Below are 13339 nucleotides of genomic sequence, written 5' to 3'. Positions count from 1 at the left end.
TGCTCTATTCTCTTCTAAATTCATAATTTGGATGTCCATATATGTTTGACTAATCAATTATGTCTATTTGTGTAAATTGCTACTTCGGATGAATAATGTGTGTCAACGTCACTCGCCATCTATTAGTTTCGTAATTTGGCCTTTCGATACGAATGAACTGCATCCTTTATTTTTCATGATGTATTTTGTGAATTTCATCATTAATCGGTGTTTTTAATATAAGACTACTTCAAACTTTTATATTTATCTATTGTGAGGGGTTATAGTAGAGCTAAGTCGCTATAACACTTTTGTTCAGCTCCTCCTAAATTTTTTTCTGGCTTCGACCCTGTGTCCATCATATGCTGTCACATCATGGGAAGATGATGACTTCCTCAAAACTTGTTCATCGCATCGATGCCACAAACATGGACCAGAGATCCGGTTCCCATTTCGGCTTCCAAGTCACCCTCCATCATGCGGTGCACCTGGGATTCCATTATCTTGCTCTGGGTATGACACCATCCTGGATCATCCGGTTCTTGGCTCCTGCAAAGTGACAGCAATATATTACAGGCATCGTGTCATCAATATCATCCTGCCAGCAGACTCATCATCACACTGCCCACTTCAGAAGCTGGTCACAAGAAATCAATCAATTTGATGCGTACGCACCTTTCACACACACACATACCTTCTCGTTAGTCTCAGTACTAGTAGGCTGCTCAAGAGAAGCAACAAATCAATATGGTATTGTCGGCCCAAGCTCTTGTCTAAGCCTCATTAACAACGCAAGCCAGCTCTGGTACCTGGTGCTTCCTGATACAGATATGTCTACGCTTCCCATGGGCTGTGAGGTGGTTGCAAAGGGCATTCCAATACCCTACACTTATGATAAAAATGGTCCAAAAGAACAGACATTCTTCGGAAGGTCACTCTTCAATGGAAAGGCAAATAGAGCAATCAATTTGGGTGAAATAGCATTCAATTGGAACCTTAACAACATCACCAGTGCTTGTCAACGGTGTGAACAGGAAGGGAAACATTGTGGATTCAGTTCAAACAGGGGACAAGCATTCTGCCTGCATCACGGTATTGTTTTCCAGCCTAGATCCCATAATGTTTGTGATGTTTCGTTCTAAGTTGCGCCATTACTGATGTTTATTAGCCTAGCATCTTCTGTGTCATCCAAATTCCTTTCACTTCCACAAGATTCTTGCCAACAATTTAATAGTTTTATGAAATTGCTGCAGACAAGCCTAATGGGGTCTGCTACAGTAAGATCGTGCTGCTAGAATGCTTCTTTTCTTTCTGTCTTAGTTTTAAGGAAATCCTGCATTTTCAACATCCTACAAGATTTTTGTCTATGCTTAAATTGTTTTGCAAAATTCAACTGCAATAAGTCTAACTCTAATGTTTTCCTACTACATTCTTGTAGCTGGGTCACTGGCTTCTGTTCTGATGAAGTAGGTAGATTTTTGTGGTAGCTTACATTAAGACTGTAGAGTCGTTCAAGGACATCCTCGCAGAAACTTAAGTTAATAGACGCCAATGTGAATTATGATGGTGATGGTTATTCTTTTGGAAATTTCTGATAGAGTCAAATAAAAAAGAAATACGGGACATTTGTACAAGAGAGTGCCCCTACGACTATGGACTGCAGAACGACGGAGGCGGCATGGCTTGCAGATGGATGCGGCCTGCGCCCTGTGCGCCCAGGAAGATGAATCTGTCCATCACCTTCTCGCCTCTTGTGTGTTCGCGCGCCAGGTCTTGGCATCGACTTCTGCACTGGATTGGACTTCAGAGCCTTGTTCCCCAGCCCGGCTCCATTCTCTGTGATTGGTGGCAGCAGGCGCGCAAGGTGGTTCCCAAGGCGGCCAGAAGAGGATTCGACTGCCGTGTTGCATATCACCTGGAACCTCTGGAAAGAGCACAACCGCCGGACTTTTGATGGCGTTTCCCGGACTACTACCCAGTTCTTCCACCTCGGAAGAAGCGAATGCCTGGGTCGGCGCTGGATTCTCCGACCTCTCGTCGCTGCTCGCGCTTCACCCTTCCTAGCCCGGTGGGGTGTTCCCGGCTTTGGTCGCCAAATTCGTTCTTTAGTTAGTACAACAGCGTGAGTTCCACCATTCATCCGGTGCCTTGTGTTTGTGGGCACCTCGCTACTTGGCGATGATGCCCGTGTATCTAAACTTCTATCATCTTCTTAATGAAACACGTGCTAAGCACGTTCCCGAAAAAAGAGAGAGTGCCCCTGAAATCATCAGTAAATTGGTGTTTTAATTATGATTATGGATGTTTGTGTCAATTCAAGGCACATATTATGGTTAGGAGCTGGCAGTGCTGCTCAACAGGTTGCCAAGGTTCCTCAGCTTCGTCATCCTAGAGTGGTAAATAGACTCCTAACTTAATGGAGAAGTAATTGGCAAGCATCATGCAGCCAGCGCACCATGCCATGTTGGGCCTCTTGTTGTGCCTGGTGTACCACATAGCAGCACAACTGATGGAGTAATATTACATATACAACATACTTACATGCATAGGTGTAAAATTCATAATGTAAAAGAATTATATATTATACATTTTTTAACTATTTTATTTAAAACAAAAACAGAATCTTGCAGAAGATATTGTAAAAAGGTTAATAACCTTGATTTAGGGCCCCTTTGGTACGGCTCCGAGGTGCTTCGGCTCCTACACTATTTACGCTGTAGCGTGTCAGAACCGGAGCCGGGGGAGACAGAAATTCGAGCTTCACTGGCTTCGTGAACAGTAACCGCGCTACAGTGAGATGGAAAAGATGGGGAGAGAAAAACAGCTCTGATGCTACAGTGTTGCTATAGTGTTCGTTGTAGGGGTGTCGGCCGGAGCCGGAGCTGCCAGGAGCCCGGCCAAATAAGGCCTTAGTGACAGAGGAAATATTGAACTAAGTTGCATTGATAGATGAGTCTTGAGATGTCTGTCTAGTAGGATCAGCACTCTGCTTATCAGTTTGAGCACTCTGCCTGGCTGCATGAGCAGACTATTTAGTGGTTAGCTACCTTAGCTATTGAGTTACTTCTGCTAGGATTATTAGGAAGCTAATTTTGTTTTGGCCTGCTGCTGTTGAGGTCGGTAGCAGCAGTAAACAGTAGCTGCATCAGAGTAAAAGGCCAGTTGCAGCAGCAAGCAGGTCGGTTTGAATCAAACCGGCTAGCATTTTGCATTAGCAAATACTCAGTAGCAGAGTATGTTAGTATGCAGAAGCAAACTGACTTCACCTTGTACTATAAATATAAGCATATTCCACAATGAAAATCTGCCTCCCCAGTTGTAGATTCAACTCTCAGCTAGAACACAATAATGGAAAGTTAAAAATCAGTGTAATACCCAATATGTAAGGTCATAATTGGTGTCAAAGTAGAAATCAGCAATGATTTGTGAACCCATTTCAAAAGTGCTTTACTTTTTCTTGTCAAAATTAATGAGAAGATTAATATTCACTCTTCATACCTGCAGGTTCACATGTCATCCTCATTGCAGGTAATGCTGCCACTGAAAATTCTACCATTCTGATGCTTTTTTCTTTTTGCTACAACACAATTTTTGCGTTGTCATTTTCCAATAATAACACTATAATGTTTTTTAAACAAGAAATTTGGTCGTGGGACATAGCTGTTTTGTCCTAATGCAGCTAGCTCATCTGTTTTTCCTTTTATTCAGCTACAACATCAGTAGCCACATTCGTTGTTCTGGTAGCCACTGCACTCTAGCTTTCACTGAAGAAAAGATATAATGAAGCAATACATCTGAAAGTAGAAATGTTTCTCAAAACATATGGCACATCAAAACCCACAAGGTACACTTTCTCCGAAGTTAAGAAGATAGCAAGACGGTTCAAGAAAAAAGTAGGTCAAGGTGGGATTGGAAGTGTTTACAAAGGACAGCTACCAAATGGTGTGCCGGTGGCGGACAATATGCTAGAGCACTCTACAGGAGAGGGAGAAGATTTCATCAATGAAGTAGCAACCATTGGGCAAATCCATCATGCAAGTACGCCTCCTGGGTTTTTGCTCTGAAGGAACAAGACGTGCGCTTATTTATGAATTCATGCCAAACGATTCATTGGGGAGATATATATTCTTGCACAATCCTAATTCTCAAGAGCTCCTAGTACCTGAAAAAATGCTAGATATCGCTACAGGCATTGCTAGAGGAATGGAGTACCTACACCAAGGATGTAACCAACATATCCTCCACTTAAGAGGCAGAACCAGCGATTTTGATTAAGGTGGGCCGGACAAATATGATCGTATTTTTTAGTGTGATGAAATATACATAATTATATGTTTGAAGAACTTTAAAAAAAATTTACACTATTTATAACCAAAATCATAATATTTTAATAAAAAATGAGTGAAATTGATATTTTATGTGCTACAAATTGAAATATTTATATAGGTATTTAATACAATCTACTGTGCCTTTGGGGGTGGGGGTGGGGGTGGGGGGGGGGGGGGCACTGCCCCTGCGCGCTGGCCCCCCTGGTTCCGTCACTGCTCCACTTTGACATCAAGCCTCACAACATTCTGCTGGACTATAGCTTCAATCCAAAATTTCAGACTTTGGCCTTTCGCTAAGCTGTGTGCAAGGGACCAGAGCATTGTTACCTTGACCGGAGCAAGAGGCACAATGGGCTACATCGCACCAGAGATATATTCTCTAAATTTTGGTGGGGTATCATACAAGTCAGATGTTTACAGTTTCGGCATGCTGGTGTTAGAGATGGTGAGTGGAAGGAGGAATTCAGACCCAGGTATCGAGAACCAAAATGGGGTGTATCTACCAGAGTGGATCTATGAGAGAGTAGTCGCTGGGCAGGGACAGCACACTTAGTAGGGAAATAGCTGACCAGGAGAAAGAAACAGTGAGGCAGCGGGCCATTTGTTGCACTCTGGTGCATTCAATGGAACCCCAAAAACCGGCCGTCGTCGATGACAAAGGTGGTTAACATGTTGACAGGAAGGGTCACAGAATCTACCAATACCACCTAAGCCATATGCCTAGCCACCCATCCTATGCCATAAAACATGGAGGATATACTGCCATGATTTAGCAAGCATGAAAATAAGCATGCTTAGGGCAGTCCCAATGCTAGAAACTACGTATAGTTTCTATACCTATTAATTTTCATAGACACTATGTATAGAAACCATGGTTCCAATGGATAGTTTCTACAGAACAACTTTTTATCCAATCACATACACTCTCTCTCCATTCGCTACCAATCACATCCCTTCGTGTCTTGGTTCTCGTGTAGACATGGTTTCTAACTTAGACCCGGTTTCTATGATTTTTGTTCTCTCTCTTCAATAACTACCTTGCCACATCAGCAAAATGCTTAGGTGGCAGTACAATTAATGCCCATAGAAACTATAGTGGTTTCTGCATTGGGAGTGCCCTTACTTTCATATGTGAGCTTAGGGTAGTCCCAATAAAAGAAATTAGTAGTTTCTATAACATAGGATACCGCATAAAAAAAGTACTACTTTCCAACCCATGGTTTCTATGAGTAATAATTATTTTCTCTTTCTCTCTCTCAACTCTATCTTCTTCCTCCAATGGAAGTGCGACACGAGCTCCCTAGAAACTGGTGGTTTCTCCCCAATGGCGATTTCATGGTTTCTTGGTGCATTGGGTCAAGAGTAGACCTGATTTCTTCATGAAGAAACCATTTCTATGATTTTTGCTCCCTTTCTTCATTAATTACGTTGCCATGTCAGCGTTTTGCCTACATGGCAAGTCATTTAATGAGGATAGAAACCATCATCAATGCACCATTGGGACTGCCCTTAGTAATGCTTAGAAGTATATATTACATTGTATTTGGATCATTCCACTGTATGAGCCACATGAATTGTGACTGTTTTAATTTTCGATGTGTAGTAACTTAATTAGAAACGTATCACATTGCATTTATTTCCATTGTTGTGGGTTCAATTATTGTGATTTTCCAGAAAATACGTTCCTGTGATTTATCTGTGCCCGTCAATATTGTGTACTACAACAAGTCCCTGCATACCTCATGAAAAAAAAACAAGTCCCTGCATACCTCAGAAAGGTGTTCTATATATATTTTTTGTGTGTGTGTGGAACAAGGTGTTCTATTTTTCCTATTCATGGTGCACAAGAGTTATTATCAATTCATCATGCCAGGCAACGATATATTTAAATAACTAAATCTCATCAATGTGTTCTCAATGTCCTTCCGATGGGCCATAATTGGCCAAAATGCTAAGACGCTATAACCATGCAAGGCAATTAAATTGTGCAAGGGACGAAGCCAGCCGAGTAAGTCGCCAGGTCATCCACTTTGCTAGCTAGGGTTTGCAATGCTGCAATACAGTGCGTATAGGCCTAGCTCCGCCCTTGAATTGCGCGGGCAGTTACTTGTTCCCCAATCCCCACACAGCCACACCCCAAGCAACAATGTCATCCGGCGTATGCCCCAGGTTTATGAGCACAGATTGTCCTACAATCTAGCAACGTAAAACGCAAAATCAAGGAGTGTTACCTCCGTCAGTAGCGAGTAGGAAGTGCATCCGGAAAGCCGTAGCAACCCTCACCAGACGGGAGGGCGGCGGCGAGGAGAGGAAGACCCGTTTTGGCATTCACTTCAACTTATCAACCATGATACAATATTTTTCTCTCATAATAAAATAGTGCTTATTAAACATAAAAGCCATCAGCTGAACAGCTAACGGTTGGTGGCGCCGACTACGAGTACGGCTCTCACAGGTGGCGCCGTGGCGGTTAGCGCGAGGGGACATGTCAATGGCCCATGGGCCTGAGTCAGCCCACGTAGAAATGCATTCGGAGTCCAGAATGGGTGAACATGTCTCGAATTTCGGAATGCTTAATCTTTTTATGTTTCTGCTGCAATTCCTCCTCTATCAATAAAATAAATAACACTGTCTCGTGCTGCTTCATTGAGGAAAAAAAATCTATTACACTTCCTATTTCAGCTCAGCTCACTTTCAGATAACTGTTTTATTCTTTTTTCATCAGGATTTTCAGAGCAGTTCTCCAAAATCAGGAATAGCTTCCTGCGACTATGTGACACTCATGTGATCAAGAATCTCTCTAGACACTTACAGCCTAAATCAGAATATTCTGTCGACCTTTCTCGAACTCAAAAGGAACCGCAAGTTTGTGAGCGAAGGAGGTAAGTTACCTTACGCCGGCTGGCCACTTCGCCATCTCCACTGCACTACGAGCGGGCATAGTGGATGGTGCTTGGAGTCAGGAGACTCCTAAAGCTACTGCCTATTTGGACTTGGTTTCCGCTGGGGAGAGCCGGCGGCCACCAGCGCTTAGCGCAGGCCTGTTCCTCCCCTCCTTGCGTGCGTGCTCAGTGGACACGGCTGACCGACATGCGAATTGCGAGGCTGGCGTCGGTCACCCATGCCGGCCTGAATCGTATTGGCTCGGCCCTCCTTAGCTGGGCCACGGTTTGTCGAATTTCAGAGGAAAAGATTCGCATTTACATCCCTTAACTTTTACGAAAGTCTGCTTTCTCTCTCTCAACTCTAAAACCGGATAAACCACCTCCTGAACTTTTAAAACCGTTTGTTTTACTTACTTGACCGGTTATAAGCAGTTTTCAAAGACGGTTTTGTATTTTTCTTTTTTATTTATTTCGACTGAATCTTTGAAAAATTATATTAAATCGTAGAAAATCATAAAATAAAAAATCTAATTTTGCTGGATTTCACATGAGTAGATCCACACAGTGAACATATAATATGATATAATTTAGTATAATTTTTTTGTTGTAGCTTTAGATCTGTGCTTTTTTTAATTAATTCTATGGTCAAATTACGGTGAAATTTTTGTGATGGGCTAATTATTGTATGCCTGAACTATTAGTAAAAATTTCATACTCATTGGATCATGTAGTATAAAATTTTTACGATAGTTCAAACATACAATAATTAGCCCACCATAAAAATTTCACCACAATTGAACAATAGAAATTGCAACTATGAATTAATTATAAAAAAAATAGATTTAAAGTTACAGCAAAAAATTTGTACTAAAGCATACCATATTATATGTTCGTTGTGTAGATCTACTCATGTGGAGTCCCACAAAATTGGATTTTCTGTTTTATAATTTTCTGTGATTTACTATGATTTTTTAAAAATTCAGTCAAAATAAATAAAAAAGTAAAAGATAAAACCGCCTTTGAAAACCACTTATAACCGGTCAGGGAGGTAAAACGAACGGTTTTAAAAGTTTAGGAAAGTGATTTACCCGATTTTAGAGTTCAAAGAGGAAAAATAGACTTTCGTAAAATTTGAGGAGGTAACATGGACTTCTTCCAATTTCAGAAGCCCCTTAGGATGCGGACTAGATTTCGGCGAACGCTTCTGTGTTGGGCCTTTGATCTGCAACGGGCCTAAAGGTCAAAATGCACTGCTGGTTTTTATTCAAGGAATCGTGTCAGCTCGCGTCACCACCGCTGCGCTGAACCTGAAAAACGCTTGTCAGACATTACTCACAAGTCACAAGGGCACGCTGCGTTCGTCTCAGCAATATTCCACGAACACCTTTCTCTCCGTTGTTTAATCGTTTTCCACAGACACAGTTCACACCTGAATGTAAACTGCGTGGAATTGACTGGCTGAACTTAAAAGTAAAAGGGTGGAATGAAGATGAACAGCAAAGGCAGTTTCCATGGAAGTTGACAGTTAAAATCGTTGCACCTGCACAACCTTTTATCACGTCGGTCCAAGGAAACCTTATCGTCATCCGTGCCTACGCTATATCGCCTGGTAGTCTCCCGTTCCCAAGGACCTCGTCAAGTTTGTCAATGCGCTGGACTGTTGGAAGCTCTGCATTTGGTTCACATCTTCTGGACTGGACCCATGCTCGACAAAACACACGTCGCTCTCATGTTGAATTGTGTTTCTTTTTTTTTCTTGCTTTTGGACCTGTGATGCAGGACAGCATCCTGCATCCCTGTACACATTTTGATGGAGAGGGCTCGGTTGCTTTCCAGTTCCAGGGTTCCAGCTATGAACAATCAACGTTCTTTCAACTGTGTTAGTTGGGTATGGTCAGCCTAGGATCGTGTCAGTTCAAGCTGGTGTGGCTTATACCGTACAAATGCATTAGTTGTTTCTCCCAGCAATGTGGTATTAGCACAAAATCAACGTCCCGGCGAAATTTATTTCGTGTAAAGGTAGAAGTAGTGCGAAGAGCATCTTCAAGAGTTTCCAAAATCCACTCCTAATCAAAAAAATTTGGCCAAATTGAGAAAATTAGTCTCCAACAACTTCCTATCTCAACTCTCAATCTTTTCGCACTTGAAAAACTCGATCTCCTTATGTGGATATATACGCGCTCGTAGCCAACTACTAATCTGGTGGTGGAAGGACACGGGGAAGAATAAAAAATAGGACAAAGTTTCTAATGCAAATACAGAGGAGAGAAAGAAAATATAAAAGTGGTTAGGATAATTTAGAAAAAGTATGAGATTTCTAATTTAAAATTGTATTCTATATTTTAAGACCAAGATTTTAAAAATTATTGGAGGAACACAACAAATATGCTCCCAACTGTTTTTAGCCACTTGGAAAACTCATTGATTTTACCGTTTTTTATTTAGAACTATTGGAGATGCTCTAATAAAGTAATCCCGGCCCATCACCCTAAAAAGAACCGAAATCTTGTTTCCTAATTAGACCTCCTTTAGCACAGCTCCACCACAGGCTCGTGAAGCTATTTGGAGACATTTTGTACCAAACAGAATAAAACGAAATAGCTCCATCCAAAGAGCTCCTCAAAACTTGTTCTCACAGATGATTGCTGGGGATGCAGCTGAAAATAGTAGTTTCACCAAGCTCCACCTCGTCCTGGTGGGCCCCCACCAAGAATGGAGGCCCACTTTGCCCCCACACGAAGAAGAAGAGGCGTGAGGGGGACCGATCACGGCCGTCGAGGCACGTGCGGGCCGTCAGGGCACGCCACCGCCTAGGCACACGGGCAGCTGGGGTGTGCAGGCCATCAGGGCATTGTAACACCTCGGATGTTAGCCTTACATAACTTGACTTGCATAGCATGAGCATGATCATAAAGCATTCATATATAAGCTTTGACACTTGAAACATTGGATTGAAACATCTGCAACGTTTGCTTATTATCGCATGTTTCTTAAACATATGCAACTTTTCTCGTTATTTCATGTCTCCATGTGTCTATGCATATGATCATGAGTGGGCACATGTACTTGGTGGATGTGAGTCACACAAACATGTAGCAACACCTAGGGTAGCAAATAGGACCTTGTTCATGGTTACATTTCATGAACCAACACTTAAGCTTTCTTGTGATTACACTAACTAGCTCAATGAGTGACTACTACATGAAATGATTGGATGACCTTGCAAATTGCCTAAACATGTTTAGAGTGTCATTATGAACAACTTTGATATTCATGGTTAGGGGTAAAAAGGTCATTAAGCCATGCTTTGATGTGTATCATCATGTAAATGTGACATGTTTGACCAAGTTTGAACTAGGTGTTAGAGACCTTGCATGGAGGAGATCACTAAAGCAAAGTTGTAGTATTTGACATAAGGAACAACTTTTATTTTTGGGTCATTGACTGATTTAGCTTCTAACATGCTTGAATTGGTCCCACAAAAATTAGCAAAACCAAGATTTCAACACTTAACAAAATTTTGCTAAGTCTTAGATCACTGACAGCCTGACAAGCCGACCTTGATCATGATTTTACTCCGTCTCAGTTGCGAATTAGAACTAGATTCTTGAACGAAAGTTGTAGCTGGTACGTGGTTCTACAAATCCTATTCAGACAATTTTTACCTTGGAGCCACGGATTAGCAGTTAATTGAACGTCAAAACTCGTCGTCAGGCTCGGCATTTCATGACTGAATGAACTGAATCGATGGATTCAGTGGCCGACCGGTTCAGACCGTGGCCGCTACGTGGCGCGGGAAATGGCCGCGCGTCGCCGGCGTTCTGCCCAGCGCGGCAGTGACGTGCCAGAGCGTGGCCTTAACACCGCCAGCGCTCGACCGACCCATCCCGCGCTTCATTTTGCATTTCCTCTGCTCCTCCTTCATCCTTGCGCGCAGCCGCCGAGCTCCCGCAGCACCGAGCAGCGCCGCCGTCGCCATAGCCTGCGCAGGCTCACGACGAGCCATCCATTCTTCACCGCAGCAGCACCACCAGCTCCCCAGCGACCCACTGCCTCCACCCGCACTCGCTGACCGCGCTTGGTAAGCCACCGCAACGCGTGCGAGCTCGCCGGAGCTCCGCCACTAGCCCCGTCTCTGTGGCCACGTCGCCACCGTCCACCCCAGGCCGCGATAGGGCGCTAGCTAGCTCCGCCGCAGCTCGGTGATGCTCGGCATAGCGTTTGATCGAGCCGCTGTAGCCTCCACCGGCGTAGCGCCGTCGTCCAGCGCCACCGCTCCGCCATGGCCGCCGCCGTCGTCACTGGCGTCGACGATAGGGCCGGCCAAGTGGTTCAATAGATGCGCTAGGTCGAGTAGGTCACGCCGTGAAGATGTTACCGCCGGCAGGTTCGTCGTCGGCGAGCTCTGGCCACGTCCGTAGAGTAGCGCCGCCGGCTCTGTTTTGTCTCACTGACCGGTGGGGTCAACTGACCAGTGGGTCCCGTGTGTCAGCGACTCCATGTATTAAAGCCAATTCATTTTGAATGCAGATTTCATATGTTTTGTAAATTTTGTATCTTCAGTTTGGTAGCTTCAAAAATTGTGAAATAAATTTGTTAGTGTTCCTTAGGAAGTGTAGTATTTAGGAAAAATATGTTCTTGACATTTACAGTAGAAATTTTTGGAGATTTAAATAGGGATTTGAAATGTGCTTTTGAATGCATTCAAATTTGTTTATTTTATATCTAGAGTTCCTGTGCTCCAAAAATTATGAAATTTTTGTGGTAAGCTAGTATTAGAATATATGAGCTCTGGTAAAAATTTGAAGATAAGTGCATGTGTAGATTTGTAGTTATAGATTTTTCTTTTATAATTAGGAGATCCTTGTGTAATTTTTTATAAATTATTTAGGAATCCAAAATTCATGAAATTTGTTGGAGGTAATCCTAGTAGTATATGGATGCTAAGAAAAATAGGAAATCTGTTGCTTGACACTTTTCAATAGGGTTTTTCATTTATGCTATTTCAAGCCTTGCTTCCTTGTCATTTTTGTATAGGATGTTCTACTTAGTAAAATGACATGAAATTTTTATAGTAGTCCTTTGATAGCATTAGTAAGGCACTGTAAATGTTTGAGAATTTATGAAGCACATCTGGTATATGTTTATTATTTAACCTAAAAATCTAAGTAAAATAATAAAGGCATTTAAATAAATAGTTTGGGCTTCACCATTTTTTTTGTCTTGAATGTATTTGACATGCTTAAACTGTTGGTAAGCTTTATGTTGTCAAACTTTGAGTGATTACATGAAGTAGTAGTATCGTTGCTTTAAAATGAAAAATTAAAAGAGTTCCGGATAGATTTTGTAGTTCAATGAGTTGCATGTTGAAAATTATGTGTACTGTAAGAATGGTTAATAACAAAGTTGTAGAGAATTTGATAAGCTTTCCAGAAAGTCTAGGATCACTGTAGTTGGATTAGTAGAACTCTAGTTATGAGTGAAACAAGTAGCTACTGTTTTGTAGTATAGTCGATGCATTGTGGAAATAGATAATTAAATAATCGAGAAGAGATATGCACCTACTCAATAAACATGATGCACTTGTTAACATAAATGCATTCGTAATACTTATGCCATATTCATGCATCTAGGATCGGAGGAAGAGATAACGTTGCTGGAATTCGAAGAAGCAGAGGAAGGGGGCCAGCAAGAGAATCCACAAACCGCAGCTCCCGAAGGCGTGGAGCAGAACCCTGAAGAGCTTCCGGAGTGTCCTGACCACTGCCCTACTTCCTTTCTGCGAGGCAAGCCCCGGAGCATTCTAAGTCTCCCAGTAATTTACAACTGTTTACCTAAGTACTTATGATTGATGCATTAGGTTATAAGAGTTGAATGGAACCACTTGATGCATGTACATTCCTTGTCCAGATATTACACCTTTAACCGGTATAGGTCCAGGATCGAATATATGCTTAGCCATGCTTAGACCGGTAGAAGTCGGGTGATATCCTATCACCTGCGAGATATAGGTGGATATCAGAGCACGGTTGGCTATATCTGCTATCGTGGAATAGAACCATGAGGTAAAAGTAAATCAAGACCGGACGGGAGGTCGATAGAGAAGCAATAAGACATGGAGGTCTTGGGTGTGGATCTATCCTCGTC

The 13339-nt window shown here is 42.4% G+C and overlaps 1 pseudogene; it reads left to right on the top strand.

The window, feature by feature from the left end:
• Positions 1-88: 88 nt before the first annotated feature.
• On the top strand, positions 89-5031 carry LOC136460372 (rust resistance kinase Lr10-like; annotated as a pseudogene).
• The last annotated feature ends 8308 nt before the right edge of the window (positions 5032-13339 follow it).

This window comes from Miscanthus floridulus, chromosome 6 (assembly GCF_019320115.1).
Source record: "Miscanthus floridulus cultivar M001 chromosome 6, ASM1932011v1, whole genome shotgun sequence".
Classification (NCBI taxonomy): Eukaryota; Viridiplantae; Streptophyta; class Magnoliopsida; order Poales; family Poaceae; genus Miscanthus; species Miscanthus floridulus.
Note: the sequence above shows the minus strand (reverse complement) of the source record. Positions and strands in the feature narration are given on the sequence as shown.